At 34.6% G+C, this 19,816-nt stretch overlaps 1 protein-coding gene across 5 annotated transcripts in view; it reads left to right on the top strand.

The window, feature by feature from the left end:
- Positions 1-19,816, top strand: part of LOC143237232 (uncharacterized) — a 46,645-nt gene that overhangs the window by 19,184 nt on the left and 7,645 nt on the right. Inside the window, exons 1-2 of one of the 5 annotated variants that reach the window (XM_076476256.1) lie at positions 133-392; positions 9,666-9,813. The exons of 2 other annotated variants lie outside the window; for them this stretch is intronic. The gene's annotated coding sequence lies outside the window, so the exon portion shown is untranslated. Of the gene's footprint in view, positions 1-132; positions 393-9,665; positions 9,814-19,816 lie in introns of those variants that run through there. 2 more of the 5 variants (XM_076476255.1, XM_076476254.1) reach the window with 2 other exon arrangements.

Here is a 19,816-nt window from a genome sequence, read left to right as displayed (position 1 = left end):
GTCATGAATTCAACGTGAAACACAGTTTACTTACTTTTCTGGCACAACAGAAGAAATATCGAAGCATGACGCTTACGTTGGTAAGCAAACTCGCCCATTGGCTTTCATTCGAGATGACGTCATATCTTTTCAAGAGTAGGTTGGAGCTCTGAAGAGAGAAGCTTACGTGTGTCTGGGACACTATAGAAAAGTGGAATGCACAGAATGGCCGTAATAAGTTGAACACTGAGTCAAGTTTGTCCCCTCTGCTAACAGAACAAGAGCATTTCATATTAAGTATTTTGGTTCAATTACCACAAAGAGTGCCAATACGACATCCAGACCAGGTGTGAAAAACATCAACTTAAACTAAGTCCACTATTTCAGCGAAAACAATAATAAATTTTTAAAAGGTGAGATTTGGAATATCTTTCTTTAAGGTTTGGCATAGAGTTTTGTTCGTCTAAATTATATTTTTCAAAATAATTCTAATTATAAATCTTTATATTGAACTTAAATGTATTTATTATGAAACAAAACTGTAAAATTCTCGATTTAATTTTTTGTAAGGTTTTGTTTTTTTAAATTGGGTTTACAGCAATGTAACGTTACAAATCAATGGACTGATAACCATCAAATAAAACCCATTTATAGTATTTTTATATAAATATCCATGTATTTAACAATAACTACATCCTTTTTTAGATTACAATATTATTTGGCAATTTTTAGTAATGACGTGATATCGAAATTTTTAAATCCTATTTATGAAACAAGTTAGAGCAGGTAAAATTTTGTTGTTTTTTTAAAACAAACAATGTCCATTCTTTAAAAGGTTTTCTAATGAAAAACCTGGCTTTTTTTGGGGAGAAATCAGTTTGTTCAACTAGACTTGACATAAATGCGGTTAGAATGAACAGTTTGAAAACAGAGTTTCATATTGTCATCTTTGATTTATGTTTGTGGACGAGAATATACTTTTCATAGTTTTGTGGTTGTTCTGTGTCAATGCTAAGATTATATGGCAGCCGTTATAGACTATCGTACTACATACATTAGCCTATCAGGCAGCTCTGCTTAGACCACTCGAGTCCCTCTTCATTCGACTTGGATATGCCCTTCTTCGACATCAACAACTCTAACAAGACAACGGAATGTGTGAGTTCTGTTTCGTTCCACATTTCTTCATCCGTTGTTTTTTATGGTGATCTTAATTATAAGGACTGGTTTTCCTAGTAGAGTTTATGCCTTTTTTTACGGTTTCGGCAAAACTGGTAAATAGCAGAAAAATAAACAGAACATTAATCTTAATGGCCTTGTTTTTACACGTGTTTGGAGGTCCTCCTTACTTCAAGTGCCTAGATAATAAGATTACCGATGTGAGGGGTATCCCATGTGACCTCGTTACATTAACCTAGTGATAACATGGTGGGTTAAAGCGAGGTGGCGATGTTCCCGAACTATCTTGAGAGTTCACTAAACCTTGTATAAACAGCAGTGGTTTCATCAAAATTTTCCAAGTGGGATACGATCGATCACGGATTTTCCACAATGAATCACTCGACACTAACCTCGACATCATGTTGATGTGACATCCAGTGATTTCACAAATTGCCGTAACACAGTTGTCGTTTGTATTAGTCTCCAAATAATCGTTACCGTCAAAAGCAACTTTAAGAATGTGTGAAAGAAATAAAATCATTGTAACAGTTTCAAGGTGTTGGATTATTTTCGCAGCATCATTTTATTGGAAAGTGGCTCATAATTACCGCCATAACAAAACATATCTTAGGAAGGAAATATAACGTTCTTTCCGTCATTATTAACTTCAGTAAAACTTGCGAACACCTGTTATGTTTTTCTAATGACACTTTTTTATTTGCATCACAATCAAATATCAAAACCTTAGAATACTTAAAAGTCTTGCAAACACAAGAATAAGAGATACACCCGTTGAGCCAGGAGCTGTGAGAGAACTAAATATGAGGCCACAGAATCGTCCTAACCTGACCAAATTTTCATCTGCTGTTGTACATATTATTTCCACTGTGATATAAGGGCATGAGTTTATCCTCATAGTTTGGCGTGCCCTCGTTTGCATACAAATTTTAGGGTGTGTTCACAGGACGGGAACTTTAGGGGAGAGTGGATAGTGGGATATCACACACAAGTGCTAAGAAAAAACAAAAATGTTGCTCAAGAAAAACATGTTTGTAGACGATGGGAGTGGACATTTGAAGGATTATTTCTCGTAATTTCAGGACAAACAACCCTGCTGCCATATTATCTCCTGCCTCATACATATGACTTTCTCTTTCTAAACAGTGTAAAAGGTGGAAGTGGAATGACGTTGAACTTTCAAAAAGAATGCGAGTTTTAGTGAAGAGAGACTTGTCTTAACGTGGCTTAAAAGTCGTAATACAGGACAGGGAATAACCTCTGACTCAGCACGTGCAAGCTTAACTGCATGATTGTGTGTTGTCTAGCTATATAATAACAGCAGTGGGAAATACTAAAAAAAATACAGCTAAACCGAATTGGCGATGAAATAGCTTTATATCTAAAGTCTTCTGAAAAGTCAGTTATTCTACTTGTAGCTTAATGAAGCTACTAAAGGGTAAAACACTATGGCTACCAGTCAAAATCAGGGCTTCTACTCGTAATTGAGGATACCAAGAAGTAAAACACTGTGTATGCCAGTCAGAAATAGGGATTTTACTTGTATTTAGTTAAAGATACTGAAAGATAAAACCTTATGGCAGCCAATAAGAATTACTGATTGTACTTGTAGCTGGTTAAAAACACTGAAAAGTAAGACATTATGGATGTCGGTTGGAGATAATGATTCTAACTGAAATTTACTGAAAGATTAAGCGTATTCGCTGTTGAAGTGCCACAGCGTTATATCTGCATACTTACAACGCTAGAAACCGGGTTTCGACACCCGTGATGGACAGAGTACAGATAGCCCATTGTGTAGCTTTGTGCTCAATTCAAAACTGTAACAGAAAGTTTGGAAGTGTTGCTCTAAATTACACAGTTTATTTACTTGTTCAAGTCAAATAGTAAGAAGAACCTCAAAATAATATTTACTACAATAGTATTTAGTTTTGTCTATCCTGAAAACGCACGAAAACTTATCTAAATGCGCATGCGCGCGCACTTCATTTTAACGGATATAAAGAAAAAGCTGATGTAAATATATTTTAGTCGAAATGCTGTGTAGCATATTAAAAGTGCATCAAGGTTTTTAAAAATTTCGAAAATCTCGTCGTACAATAGTATAAGCTTATTGATAGTATTCAGTGTGTTAAGCTTAGCCCTAACTAAAGTAAAGCGAAGAGCGTACACAAGTTAGCGTTCATTTCTGTCTTTCTCGAATGTAGGCCATGCTTAATATAGGCTTAACTAATATTAGGCCGTAAGACAAATTAATGTGATATATTTCGGTGTCTATGATTATAATTCTTTTGTATTATTCTAGAAACCCTTTAGTTCAAGAAGTACTGTTACAATAAAGATACTAGTTTGACGACAAATGTAATAATATATTGTTAATTTAGAGATACTGAAACCAGCTGCTGGTGTGGGACATACACTAACGCGATCATGAACAAGGGACAGTTTTATGCGAAAAACTATATTGAGTTCCTCGAACGTTATAAGAGTATGGCTTGTAAGAAGTCGTATTTTGTGTAACAGTAGGAGGATCGGTCGTAAGAAAACGGAAGTTTTAGACTTAAGATCGCTCTTTGTTCTTCTAATTTTCAATGTCCCACATAATGTGTGAAACTCATCTCAAATAGAACTATATACACGAACTTTGGCATGAGACACCGAACGAATTATAATATCGAGCAAATAAGAGAGCTAGATTTGACAAGTGTCCGGTTTCGTTCCACACTATACTACACGTGCTACAAGAATGCTATATCATCGCGATAAATCTGATTTCAAGCACGCGAGTTTGTCCGTTACTCGTTAAATTAAGGATGCAATCGCTTTTAGGCCCAAACTGTCAGAACCACGTTTTCTCACACAGAAAGAAATGTATTTGTTTGTTTTAGAATTTTCATGTAAAGTTGCACAAAATGATACCTGCTTATAGCCGTCGTTAATTCTGGTCTGATATAGAGCAAGGGGAAGGTAGCTAGTTAACAACACCCATCGCCAATTCTTGGACAACTACTGTCTACTCGAATAGTGACATTTTGACTGTTACTCTTATATTTCACTTATACCCTCAAGCAGGCCCGGCATGGTCAGGGGGTTAAAGCGTTCAACTCGTAATTTGAGGGTCGCAGGTTCGAATCACCATCGCACCAAATATGCTCGCCATTTTAGTCATGGAGGCTTTATAATGTTACGGTCAATCTCACTATTCGTTAGTAAAAGAGTAGCCCAAGAGTTGGTGGGGGGTGGTGATGACTAGTTAGTTACTTTCCCTCTTGTCTTGTACTGCTAAGTTAGGGATGGCTAATACAGATAGCCCTCGTGTAGCTTTGCGCAAAATTCAAATACAAACAAACAAACTATCTTCATTATATTGCAAATAATTAAAAATCGTAGCTGTGCGTGACTTAATATTTGGCGAAGACTTAGGTTATGAAAGAACAACAATATAATAATATCGAACGTAATTAATTCATTAATTGTTTTCTACCAACGTGTCTGAAAGCCAAAATTGCTAAAACTCTCAAAATTATAATATAAACCTAACCTATCTAACTGTTTCAGAGATATTAATTCTGAGATGTTAGTAATTTCAAGCAGTTCACTTTATTTTTTCTAGTTGTTTGAGGGGAATGATTCAAGAAAACCTTGATGATCGGATATGATCAAATCTTGTTCTTACTGATAAATATAAATTGAATTGTAGTTTGTATTTTGGATGAATTTTGTCTCTAATTAAGATATTGAACACGAGCCTCAATTTAGTATTTTATGTATTATAATTTATCTCCGACGAGCCTCAAACTTATTATGTTGTGTCCATTATTTATTACAATTTCAAATAACCGGAAATTTTAATTTAGAAGTTCACTTGAATATCAATATGTATCAAATTTATAATAACCAAGAAAACTGATACACAATTTTTAACACAAATATATTTTTATATATAACAAAAAATAACAATACAGTTTATATTAACAATTATTACAAATAATAATTTATATACAAAAGTTTCACAAATTTAGAAATAATATTAAGCTCTCTATCTGGTCTGGAACTGAATACTTTATCAATGGTTCTCGATGAGCGAATTGATTTTATGTTTATACATTTTATTTAATGGGAATACTAGCTAGCTTCATTCTTGTCTGGCCTGACGCAGTTTACAAGCTTACTTTACACAGAGGAATAGAGATGTTCTCATAGAAATACTAACGTCCGTAGTTGATTCCCTTTAAGATAAGTGGTTCGTAATGTATGAATTCTATAAACGTTCCTTGTCAGATATCTGTTATTTCACAATTAATAAATTTTATTCAGAATTACAGCTTCCAAGGTTTATAGTATACTGACTGTAGCAAACCAGCAATATTAAACTGTCTCCCCGCGTGTTTCGATCTATAAACTTTAAGACGAAGTTCTAGAAAATTAAGTCGGCCCAACAATACTGATATTTATAGGTATATACATTGTTGATTCTTACCCTCGAGAATCCTTTACGAATTCAGATGACAGAAGAAACTTGCGCAATACACATTTAACAATATAAGTTACATAAGTTTCTAAATACATATTAAATTCAAACAAATATAGATATTAATATTAAATCCACTACCAAAAAAGGATTGGTTCACATTCAAACAGGTTCCTGTTCTCATAAATAGCATTTTAAGAACTTGATAATCAATCTATGAATTCTGTAAAAAAGCACTGACAAATATGACAGAATAAAAACAAGGGATCCCAATTAATTATTATAAGTTTTGTTTTAAGACTTTACATAGATCTAGTTTAAAATATATATATACTGAATTACCTGTATTAATTACTGGATAAATTGTTTTGCTTCTCATATTCTCATGTAGCTTATATTAATCATACTTTTCGTATAATTAATATTTTATAAGAGGATTTCTGAATGTTTTTGTTTGTTTCGGTCACCTGCTGGGACAGCGGTAAATCTATGGATTTACAATGCTAAAATCAGAGGTTCGATTTCCTTCTGTGTAAATAGTAGAAAGCCCGATGTGGTTTTGCTATAAGAAAAACAAACTTTTTTTGCTCAGTCATATCTATGAAATTTATTGCTTGTTTTAAATTGAAGGATGTAATCTAAACTGGTTTTATCTGGGCGTATCAGTGATACAATCTACACTATTTGGATTTCTTTGAAATATTTTAAATTGAATCATATATGTTTTGAATCATTTTCCAGATACGTATTAGCATTCAGTGGAGAAAACGATTTAATTCATGATATCTGGTACACTTTGTGATCAAACAAGAAAATGTAATATAATATCCCCTCTAAAAAAACACAAAGGAATCGAAATTAATGTGGCTTTATACTTTGCAATAACTTGTCCTTCGTTCTGGTTTTAGAAATTAACTAAGGATAAAGCAATATAGTCATATTAACGTACATACGTATAATGAGAGTGTATCTCCTGTTAATATAAGCACAAAAATATGTGTTTGTCTGTCCGTTATCTAACTACTACTAGTTCTTTATGCTAATCTCAATCAAACTTTGTGGAATGATAGCTTGGAACAAGAGGAATGTTAATGTGAGTTCACATCGCTTTCCATCCCATTATTACTGTTGTTGAACATTTATTATCTTTTGACGCAAGTTAACTTTTACTACGTTTATAGGTGGCACCACATTCTTATACCATAAAAAAAACATAATACAACATGCACACAGCGTGAAGTAAGTAGGCCACACAATCGTTTAACATATCTCAGAAAGTGCAGTAGCACTTTCTATAGAAGAATGCAAATAAAAAATGGCCGATATTATTTCAGTAATACATAAACTCAACAGCTTTATGGTGGTTGTCGAAGTAGAAACTTTATGAAGTTGTTGTTATGAAGTTATAACAACTTTCTACTTTGACCCGTGACCTTACAACTTTGGTCATTAAAACATTTCTGCAACCAATGACCGTCAGTGAACTAATAACATGAAACACCGTGGATAAGACATTAAAAGTTGGGGGTTGAAAGTGGGTAATAGAATGCATTCCTACCACCATTACTTTTGCCGCTATTTTTTTGTACAAAGGCACCTTGATTATTGCACTGTATACTCGTATACGGTATCCTAATTATATACACATTGAGTTCCTGAAGCTTAAATAAAGCTTTGGATGATGTAATAATGAATACTGTAGTAATATATTGTTATAAATAAATTCTGTGAAAGTTAGGATTTTTGTATTATTTATCATAGTATTAACCCTAATTTTTTTTAAAAGTTTCATAACATGGACAAAGGATAGGTACCTCGGCTTGTGTGTTAAAATTTAATCGCGATCCAACCAAACCACTGCGTTTGATTTGTTCTAGTTGATAATTAAAAATAGACTAATTTAAAAATAACGTATTCTTTTAGTACCAGCACATTATAGTGGTAACTCAATAAAACATCATATTTAAAACAAAAGAAAAATTTGTTCATTGATCTTATATGTTAAAAACTTCTTGTTTTTTTTTCCCACATGTGAAGGTGTCATTGTTCGTTTTGTGCAAAGTTGCCTCAGTCGTATGTACTGTGGAGAGTAGTTGTTATCAACAAAACGTAATTTGATGTATTTATAATAGCGTATTTACTAATGTGTGAAAAATAAGGTGTTATAGCAGCTTAAGTGTTCTAAAAAAAATGCAAGAAGACGTCAACGTCCGAGGTTACATTACAAAGCTAAGTATACATATAACGCAGATAAACCGCAGTAATTGTCGGTCAACCAGATCAAATGACACCATACTTCGTTTGACTTTCTTTTTTTTTTTTTACTGTATCTTGCATAACATAACAAATTAAACATTTGTCGGGGATTTTATATTTTGTTCGTGATCAATTTTAATAACGTTTTCTGTCAAATAACTTGAACTATTCAAATATAGGTGGACACACAGGTTTCTAACATGTTCTGAGACGTAAGGCTTCTGCTTTTTATATAATATCGATAAAACAAATTTGTCGTTCCCAAAGCAAAATTCTCAAATAAAATGAAAAGTATTTCTAACAGAGTGTCACTCTCGTTGGGTCACGTGCTCCTGTCAGGTTTTATTTTCTTCAGTGGGAAAAGCGCCACGAAGTTCAGTCTTAAATACTGATTATAATTCCATTAGAACTGTTAGATATGATTAGGATGGGCCCGACATGGCCAAGCGTGTTAAGGCGTGCGACTCGTAATCTGAGAGTCGCTGGTTCGCATCCCGGTCGCGCCAAACATGCTCTCCCTTTCAGCCGTGGGGGCGTTATAATGTTACGATCAATCCCACTATTCGTTGGTAAAAGAGTAGCCCAAGAGTTGGCGGTGGGTGGTGATGACTAGCTGCCTTCCCCTTTGTCTCACACTGCTAAATTACGGACGGCTAGCACAGATAGACCTCGAGTAGCTTTGTGCGAAATTCCAAAACAAATGATTAGGATACTTTTGTATTACATATATACATATAAGTATTTTAATCGTATCTAACAGTTGTAATGAAACTTATATGTTTTTAATAGCGGATTTTTCATCATTCAGCTATGCATATTTCGACCTTAATAATATATATTTTTTATCTCGTAAGGAGTTTTTCACCAATCGCTGAAAAACCAAAATTATTGCTTTGGCCTGAGGGTCACGGGTTCGAATCCCCGTCACACCAAACATGCTCGCCCTTTCAGCCGTGGGGGCGTTATAATGGTACAGTCAATCCCACTCTTCGTTGTTAAAAGAGTAACCCAAGAGTTGGCGGTGGGTGGTGATGACTAGCTGTCTTCCCTCTTGTCGTACACTGCTAAATTAGGAACAACTAGCGCAGATAGACCTTGTGTAGCTTTGTGCGAAATCCAAACCAAACCGAACTTACTTAGGCCTAATTATTATTTAATTTACCACAATGAACATTGTTTATTATTGTGTTTAGGTTCTAGAGCGATCGATAAGATTCTCACATCGCAACTGGTCTAGAGAAATCTATAGCTAGTGGTTGTTAACATTTTAACTACATCAAAATGCGACCCGATATCATTTAAAATGATTCACCTGTGTAAAAGCTCGCATGACGTTTTGTGAAAAATCTGTGTGTGAAGGGGGGAAAAATGGATATCATTTTCGGATTCAGCGTACAAGAATTACCGTAGAACACGTAAATTTATCATAACAATAAGGCCATCGCAGGCCTGTGTAATTATCGTACGTAGACAGCTTGGAAATGTGCAATCACAACGAGTTAAATGCACAGAGGGCAATGTTATATGACAAGAACTATGGAGCGTGTATTACGGGACTCACAATAGTAAACCTCTTACTCACTGGGATAAAGCGTGGACAGAACCAGAAGGCTACAATGTAAGATAAATTGTGTAAAATACCTACTACGCTAAGTGTAAAGAACTTTACTTCACAAATAATAATTTAAAAACAAATTACCCAAATGGCATGTTTGTCTATAACCACTTATTTTTTATTTTTTTAAAGTAGATTAACTGCTTTTCTTCATTCTTATATAAGGTTCTCTGTGAAAACGTCTCCACCCAAGAATGAGACCATCCATCTTTTAAAGGTTTACTGTGACGTCACTTCCTGCTGGACTGATTGCTTGACATAATTTCGTGTAGGAATGACAACATCTTTTAGACCTACCATGACATAGCTCCCTGTAAATATGACTATCTTTTTTAACCACATTTTATTACAAAATATCAGTTTTTCGTCTATTCATAGTGTATTGAGTAAGTACTTTAATGAAGTTTGAATTCGTCATCAACAGGTTTTGTATTAGGAAAGTAACTTTTGTATCTCGTGTAGATTTTCTGAAGTTATTTCCAGCTGTCAAACTGTCTGTTGTTCAGCTAATATCTGCCTGCGAAACTACCTAAACTATCGCCCCAGAATGGCCAAGTAGTTAGACCACTTGACTCACAATCTGAGGGCGGCGGGTTCGAATCCTCTGTTCCACCAAATACGCTCGCCCTTTCAGCTGTTCAGACATTATAATATTGTGGTCAATCCCACTATACGTTGGTAACAGAATAGCTTAAGAGATGGCGCTGGGTGGCGATGACTGGTTGCCTTCTCTCTAGCCTTGCACTACAAAATTAAGGAAGGTTACTTCGAATAGACTTTCTGTAGTTGTGCGCGAAATTTCAAACAAACTAGGCCTAAAGTACCATTAGTGAATAAGGTGTTGTTCTTCAAGCCATTTTAGCTGCGGTAAAGTTTGATTTTATTCAAGGATATATATATATGAGGGAGAGGGAGACGTAACAGCATTTTTATGAAAGCAAATTAAATGATAAGTTTACTTTTATTTTCTGTGAAAGTATTCAAGCTACTGAGTTGTTTCTTTGTGTGAAGACTTTTTGATGCACGGTTTGTCCTTCTGGATGAAACCTGATCTTTATGCTCTGTATGAAACTTTTAGCTTCTGAGTTAATATTTTTGTTTTGTGTGAAACCTTCAGCTAATGAGTTAACCTGTGAGTTTTGTGTGAAATCCTCAACTATTGAACCAAACTTTGTCTATGTGAAATAGTTGAGGTACTCTTTGTGCTATGTGTGAAACTTGCGATTTTTTAACATGCATTTACAGGTATCATCCTTTAAAATTATTTCATTAGAACTCTTACTTTGTAGGTGTTCATAAGTCCAACTGTGAAACAGTGAACTAGCTCAGCTGGTGAGATGCGTCGGTTTTGTAACCTTACCCTATGAGAAAATATTAAATGCTCATTTTTTAATTACTAGTAATAAATGTTCGTAGCTGTACAAGTAGGAACCATTGAACTGTGAAAAGGTCAACTGGCGTTTATATTTCCCCTGAATGTATTCCTATCCAGTCCTTTAAGCTCATCACTTAAATTTGTGTTTAAATGTAGATCTCTCTTGAGTAGCCACATATTATAACACTTACTCGATACCTGGAATAAGAAATGACTCATAACGCCTCCGCATGCACTCTTCCAAGAGCCCAACCTATCGTAACAAAGTACACCCACCCAGTATCATTTAAACATGTGTGTGTTTGCGTATGCGTTCATACAATAAAACATCAACTTGTCTGTTAATAGTCATCTCGCATTATTCTACAGTTATACAAACACAAGAACATTATTTCTCGCATAAAATTGCATTATCTTCAATATATTATAATATTTTTTTCGAAAATTTAAGCTTAACTGAACGTGAGCAGCTGAGAACTACCAGCATGTTCTTCAACGTAAGGCTTAAAAATTCGATATAAACCACAAATAAAACACTAGGGAATTTTTATCAGTGTGGTGTCACTCAGTGGCACAGCGGAATGCCCGCGAGCTCACACTGCTACAAATCTTGTTTCAATACCCGTGGTGGGCAGAGCACAGATAAACCATTATATAGCTTTTTATTTAATTCCAAACAAACAAACTTGATTGGTGTGATAATAAGAAATCCGTTTTATTGTTTAAAAGTTAATGAAAAAGTTTGCCTTTAAATCTCACGTGAACTAGTTATACAGTTTGATGTGAAATTTGTTTTAAGATACAATTTTACAGTTTGGGTGTGAAGTTGATTTTCAGATATACTCTACATGGCCAAAAATATGTGGACAACCCTTCTAATTAATGGGTTCGACTATATCAGCCACATCCATTGCTAACAGGTGCATAAAATCAAGCATACAACCATGTAATCTCAACAGACAAACATTGACAGTAGAATGGGTCATACTGAAGATCTCAATGTCTTTCAAGGTAGTACTGTCATATGATGCCATTTTTTCAACAAGTCAGTTCGTCAAATTTCTGCCCTGCTAGAGGTATCCATGTCAACTGTAAATGTGTTATTGTGAAAAGGAAACGTCTGGGAGTAACAACAGCTCAGCCACGAAGCGGCAGGCCACACAAGTTCACAGAACGGGACCGCGGTGTGCTGAAGCGCGTAGCGCGTAAAAATCGTCTGTCCACAGTTGTAAAACTCACTACCGAGTTCCACACTGCCTCTGGAATCAACGTCAGCACAAGATCTGTTCGTGAGCTTCATGAAATGAGTTTCCATTGCCGAGCAGCCGCACATAAGCCTAAGATCAACATAGAGGATTGTATGATTTCAACTTTATGGCAACAGTTTGGGGAAGACCCTTGTTTTTTAGCATGAAAATGCCTCCGTGCGCAAAGCGAGGTCCATAAAGACATGGTTTACCGAGGTTGATGTGGAAGAACATGACTGGCCTGCACAGAGCCCTGACCTCAATCCCATCGAACACCTTTGGGATGAATTGGAACGCCGTCTATGAGTCAGGCTTTCTCGCCCGACCTCACTAATGCTCTTATGGCTGAATAAGAATGAATCCCTGCAGCCATGTTCCAAAATCTAGTGAAAAGCTTTCCCAGTAGAGTGGAGGCTGTTATAGCAGCAAAGGGGGAACCAGCTCCTTATTAATACCCATGGTTTTGGAATGAGATGTTCAACAAGCACAAGCCCAAGAGTTGGCAGTGGGTGGTGATGACTAGCTGCCTATCCTCTAGTCTTACACTGATAAATTAGGGATGGCTAACGCAGATAGTCCTCGTGTAGCTTTGCGCGAAATTCAAAACAAAAAAACATTCAACAAGCACATATGGATGTGATGGTCAGGTGTCCACATACTTTTGGCCATGTAGTGTAGTTATATAGTTTGGATGTAAAGCTGGTTTTAAGCTGTACAGATTGGGGTGTTATCTCGAAATATTCTTATGAAAACAAAATGAAGCACTAAGTTCAGGACTACAACGAGTTCAAGCTATTCTATAGCAGTTGTAAGTCCTATAAGATGAAATATGAAACTAGCGGGAACTTTTAAGAGTAACGAATAAAATTTTTAGTTTTGAAGATTCGTTAACTTAAGTCGACAGCTCAGTTTTTAATCAACATCGTCTTTAAATCTTTCTTTTGCCATCAATATAAAATATTAGTTACATCAACTTCTAGGAAAACCACATTTTTTCTTTTAATAGTCTTCGTGTCAAAGTGTATAGTAAGTCAGCCTAGGTTCCCGGAAATATAAAGACTCGCAAGCTCTTCACCCATTGTTGCTAAAGGCCACAAAGAACAAAACCTAAACAAACCTGTTCTGGCAAATTAACTGGTACGTGAGTAACATTTTATTATTGCTCTAGGCAAGAAATGTTATAAACTTCATTCAAAACGAGAGATTTTATTAGGATAAATCAATTAAATACGGAATGTTCTTGGGGTCTAGCTTTCAAAGAGACGTTGTATAAAAAAAACGAATAAGGCTACACCAGAATCATTGGTCGATGTTATGCAACAACAGGAGATTTGGTCGGTAATACCTACCACCAAAAACTTAACGCGGGTTAACTAACATTAAGAGCTTCACTTTTGTGACCTTTTACAGACAAGTTATCTTAAACATGCAGAAACTACTGGATTTCTCTTCAGAGATTTATTGTCACAATAATGTTTTGTTTTTTCTGGAATATGACTTGAAAACTAAGCATTTAACAACTGAATCTACACTCCACGTAGTCAGTGAAGTAACAACTAACTGCATTTACAGTATATTATTAGTGGTTGTGTGAGGATAGGTAAACCTTTGGGGTGCTTAAGGTCGTACAGCTTTAGGTGGATTAAGGTCATACAGCTTTGGATAGGTTAAGGTTATACAGCTTTTGGGGTTAAAAGAAACACGGCGGTGCATTTCAGTATCGCTAAAAAATATATTCATATACATTTTCGAGAATATAATTTCATAATCCGATTGGGGTTGCTATAACCTTTTGGAAAACTGCTGTGAGCAATATTAAATAAAATTGGATCTTTCAAAGCTCTGATTTCCGGTGGATAAAACGGTCAGGTTAGTGAGTTTGGAACACCTGTCTATGTGATTAAACTTCTCAGTAAAGAGACAGAGGTGTGTGTGTAAGGTGCAGACTCAACATGACCATAATGCGAACTAATGCAAAAATCGAACTTTTATGAATACAATACTAATAATAATTAATTAATTATTACTGATTATTCTATAGCCGAAAACAACCAACAGAATTTCATAATTTCGCGTCCACTTTAAAGCGCACGACAAATAAGGTCGTTCAAGACAAAATAACCTTTACTGTGAATAATTCTCTCTGCTGAATCTTGAATAATTAATTTTGGTAACTTCGTGACATTTCAACCCATTAATAACTAAGATGTCTACCAGATGATCGAGCCCCGGTTTTAGCGTTGCACGTCCGCAAACTTACCACTGTTCCTCCAGAAGACATGACGGAAAGAAAATACTACATAGAAAATAGCTTGCATCAAATGACGAAATAAAATTATGGTATAGAAAATAACAACAACAAAAGTGTTTATACCATCATGATATTGTGTGTTGTTGTAGTATTGTGGTATCACTTTATTACAAGAGTGTGTCATCATTGAAATAAATATATTTTATTTAGAAATTTTTCTCTTGTTGGATGATCATTACTGTATTCGAAGGAATTTTGTTACAAAAAGAGAAGTTGTTTATTTGTTAGTTCAACAGCTTCTCGTTGAGAATGTATTACAGCCTTCGGTTTGCCCTCTTCTGACCGTGAGATTTCATTGACTCTTCTGCCCTTTGAGCTATTCAGGCATGGGGTGAAGTATAATTGCTGTGCTCTCAGGGGATTCGAAATCACGTGCACGGCAACCAAACGGCACGACAAGTTTCACAAGGGTCGAACATTTAAATTGTTCTTCAAAAAAGATGCAATAATTTTGGTTAAAATGGGAATACTTTTGACAGACTTCACACTTTTACTTCTCATCTTATAAAACATAAAGTCAATCAAGGAGAAAGAAAAGATTTACTAATGTTTGCTTTTCTAAATATTGGCATGAAGTCCAGTAATGATAATAGCCTGATAGAAGACTACTTTTTGAAAAGTTAAACAGTTTTTAAATATCTATAAAAATGTTAATTTTTCTTTAGATTTTCGTATTTTATTTCACTGTAGTTGTGTATCAGCGTTTAAAAAATCAACATTGAGATCTATGGGTCTTGACTTTTGGCATTTTTAATATAACTTGGTGTGTATTGGTTCTGGTATTTTTAATCTAATTTGATGTGTATTTGGTTTTGATATTTTTAATCTAATTTGATGTGTATTTGGTTCTGGTATTTTTAATCTAATTTGATGTGTATTTAGTTTTGGTATTTGTATTTTCAGTATAGATTGACGTGCATTGGGTCTTAACCAGGGCTGGATTAAGGTTTAGTGAGGCCACGGTAATATTTGAGATTAATAATAATAATTTACTGCTTTCTCTACTTTGCTAGTTTTACGAACTCGTTTTTGTTTTTTGTTTGTTTTTTTTTTTTGGATGGTCGGCAGGGCCCCCCTGCATGGTCCTAGCCTAAATGGCCTATGAGTTAAACCGATACTGGTCTTGGTATTTTTTAATGCAATTTGATGTGTATTGTGCTTTGGTGTTTGACGTTTTCAATCAGTTCAGCATCAAATGCAAAACGTGGACTAAACGATCAGGTTAGAGATCCTTAAAGTTCAGGTAGGACCACTAGTGTAGAAGTTGTGATTAAAAGGAGGAAAACTATTCAGCAATACTGACCGCTTACATGTCACATCTTTACCGAATTATTTGCTGATGTTACATTTGAAATTGTGTAGCCATTGAGTGCTGGCGGACATTAGATTTATTGTATTCCATAGAATGTAAATATCTTGAGGTTGTGTAACTGTGAGATAAAACTTTATAGAAGTATTTTAAGTAGTTGGTGCTATTAAAAGTTTCAATAAAAAATGTTATTTTTTACAACTAAACTTCCTCAGCACTTGTTTATTGATTTCTTTCTCAGCACTTGTTTATTGATTTCTTTCTCAGCACTTGTTTATTGATTTCTTTCTCAGCACTTGTTTATTGATTTCTTCCTCAGCACTTGTTTATTGATTTCTTTCTCAGCACTTGTTTATTAATTTCTTTCTCAGCACTTGTTTATTAATTTCTTCCTCAGCACTTGTTTATTGATTTCTTCCTCAGCACTTGTTTATTGCTTTCTTCCTCAGCACTTGTTTATTGATTTCTTTCTCAGCACTTGTTTATTGATTTCTTTCTCAGCACTTGTTTATTGATTTCTTCCTCAGCACTTGTTTATTGATTCTTTCTCAGCACTTGTTTATTGATTTCTTCCTCAGCACTTGTTTATTGATTTCTTTCTCAGCACTTGTTTATTGATTTCTTCCTCAGCACTTGTTTATTGATTTCTTCCTCAGCACTTGTTTATTGATTTCTTCCTCAGCACTTGTTTATTGATTTCTTTCTCAGCACTTGTTTATTGATTTCTTCCTCAGCACTTGTTTATTGATTTCTTCCTCAGCACTTGTTTATTGATTTCTTCCTCAGCACTTGTTTATTGATTCTTTCTCAGCACTTGTTTATTGATTTCTTCCTCAGCACTTGTTTATTGATTTCTTTCTCAGCACTTGTTTATTGATTTCTTTCTCAGCACTTGTTTATTGATTTCTTCCTCAGCACTTGTTTATTGATTTCTTCCTCAGCACTTGTTTATTGATTTCTTCCTCAGCACTTGTTTATTGATTTCTTTCTCACCACTTGTTTATTGATTTATTTCTCAGCACTTGTTTATTGGTTTCTTTCTCAGCACTTGTTTATTGATTTCTTCCTCAGCACTTGTTTATTGATTTCTTCCTCAGCACTTGTTTATTGATTTCTTTCTCAGCACTTGTTTATTGATTTCTTTCTCAGCACTTGTTTATTGATTTCTTTCTCAGCACTTGTTTATTGATTTCTTTCTCAGCACTTGTTTATTGATTTCTTTCTCAGCACTTGTTTATTGATTTCTTCCTCAGCACTTGTTTATTGATTTCTTTCTCAGCACTTGTTTATTGATTTCTTTCTCAGCACTTGTTTATTGATTTCTTTCTCAGCACTTGTTTATTGATTTCTTCCTCAGCACTTGTTTATTGATTTCTTCCTCAGCACTTGTTTATTGATTTCTTCCTCAGCACTTGTTTATTGATTTCTTTCTCAGCACTTGTTTATTGATTTCTTCCTCAGCACTTGTTTATTGATTTCTTCCTCAGCACTTGTTTATTGATTTCTTCCTCAGCACTTGTTTATTGATTTCTTTCTCAGCACTTGTTTATTGATTTCTTCCTCAGCACTTGTTTATTGATTTCTCTTCAGAGAAACAGTAAAAAAGAATCCCTATAATTAGTCTAATGTGAGGTTTTTGGTGTTAGAGCAAATATTTTTATTGAAAACTTGGACTAAATGACCAAACCCAGCGGTCTAGTCTGACTTCCTGTAATTTTCAGCTTCCAATACACCATAAAACCTTTTCTTTCAGAGGAAACCGGGTATTTCCGCTGTTTCAGGATTGTTGAAGCACGTATTTCCAGATCGGTAGCAGACATATCAGTGCTGAAAACGTATAATAGTTAACCTATACTATACTCTATGCTTGATTTGATCATTCTTTATTCAAACATATTTTTTAATTCCATAGTTATTAGGAGGTAATTATTTATTGTCCTAGTTTTATTTGAATTTTTTGAAGGGTCATCAGTAATTACGTCTTAGTGGTTATAAAGTAATGCAGGTGATAACAACAAGATGATACAAATATTTATGTTCAAGAACCTTGTATTTACCTTGTATTGCTTCATCAGTTTTGATGGGTTATATGTTTAATATTAAATTGAGTTTTGTTCGGAGGTACATGGTTTTGTTAAGAGTTCATACATTCATTTGAAATCAAGTTTCAATAACTATCAGAGAGACAATGAGTACTTTGTTAACCTAAGGAAGCCCAAATTTGAAATACAACAAAAAAAAAATTACTACTACTTAAATAAAGACAAATGGATAGTGTTAATGAACATTATGTTTTAAATTTAAAATAAGTTTAAACTTGTTATTACAATATATTTATAAAGAGAATTAGATTTGAAATACGGGTAAACTACTCAAAAAATTGAAATGTATAGCGATCCTATGAATCTATTCACAAGCGTTGTACCCTTGTTGTGTTTTGTAGTAAAATAACAGAATAAATTAGCAATGCTATTTCAATATGAAATTAAACTTTACGCAATAGTTCTGTTTCTGTATATAAATATCACCACGGGATTCTACTGTTGGACCAGATATTTATCGTTCTTGAATTCCTTCTGTCTTCCCCTCCTACGTCATCTAAAATAGTCGTTACATAAGCAGTTTGGATAATCTACGAGTTATGGAATATTTTCCGGGTAATCCATGATCTATAGAATAATTGTTGGCTGATTTACGAGCTACAGAATATTTGCTGGGTAATCCATGAGCTACAAAATATTTACTGGGTAATCCACGAGCTACAGAATAATTGTTGGCTGATTTACGAGTTACAGAATATTTACTGGGTAATCTATTCTACAAGCTGTTAAATAGTTTGTTATCAATTTACGAACAAGTGAAAATATACTGTATCCTGTAAATCCTGCTATGATCTAAACCCGGAGTACTGAGATATAATTAATGACGCACGTATGTTTACGAAAGCCCTGAAGTAAGAATATCCTAACTCCCAACCTTACCAAAATTAGGTATGTAAAAGAATACGTGTGTGTTTTTCTTATAGTAAAGCCACATCGGGCTATCTGCGGAGCCCACCGAGGGGAATTGAACCCCTGATTTTAGCGTTGTAAATCCATAGACATACCGCTGTACTAGCGGGGGAGTGAAAGAATACACCGAATTATAATATTAACAAAATAAAGCTTTATTTTTGATTGTACGGCGTAGTGTAATATTACTGTGTGCCGGCCCTGTTCACAGACGGTCTTTTATTGAATTGTGAATGTGTACTAGACGGGCTTGTAGGCAAAAAGAAATTTAGTAATTTTATATATATCTCACAGATGGAGCTTTCATGTGTAAGCTATATACATCCTTTAAAATGCGAATACGACCCTTGACCAATATAGTCATCGCAGATTTGTAAATGTAATTAATTTTTCGAAATATGCACCTTTCACACCCGTAGCTAATTAGAGATGAATATATCGAGCATGCTTAATTATCTTAGCGTAATTACGTAATATATTACGAGACTGTACGCTTTAGTTAAGTCCAGGAATTCCATCTGCTGACTCTTGCTGGATTAGTTTTATAACCACTTGTCATAAAATCAGTATCTCTCAATATCCACCATTCATTATTTATTTGAACACGTGCTTTCAAGTCGTGCCTTATTTTCTAATTAAAGTGTTACAACTTATACGAAGCGTGCACACCTGTTACTAAGCTATGTGGAAACACAATTCCTGAGGTTGAATATAGGCTAAACATTAATCAAAGCATATAGAGTGTTGGCTCAGCATGATATAAATATCTTGTCGGGCGTGAGATCATCACTATATCTATCACACATGACGAACCACATACACACACACGTGATGTCAATACGTAGTCTTATGAATTCATTGAATGGTTCTTTATTATTGGGCCATCGGAGCAGAATAATCGCTCTGGTATAAACTAAACAAAAACTTTTGATCATTTATTTGATTCAGAAGGATAGAAATGCTAATTAATTAAGCGATCACCTTCATAAATATTTGTATAAAACCACTGATTAATTTTGAATGTCGTCTTGAGTGACAACAACTTAGCAACACTGATTAGTTT

Source organism: Tachypleus tridentatus, chromosome 13 (genome assembly GCF_004210375.1).
Source record: "Tachypleus tridentatus isolate NWPU-2018 chromosome 13, ASM421037v1, whole genome shotgun sequence".
Classification (NCBI taxonomy): Eukaryota; Metazoa; Arthropoda; class Merostomata; order Xiphosura; family Limulidae; genus Tachypleus; species Tachypleus tridentatus.
Note: the sequence above shows the minus strand (reverse complement) of the source record. Positions and strands in the feature narration are given on the sequence as shown.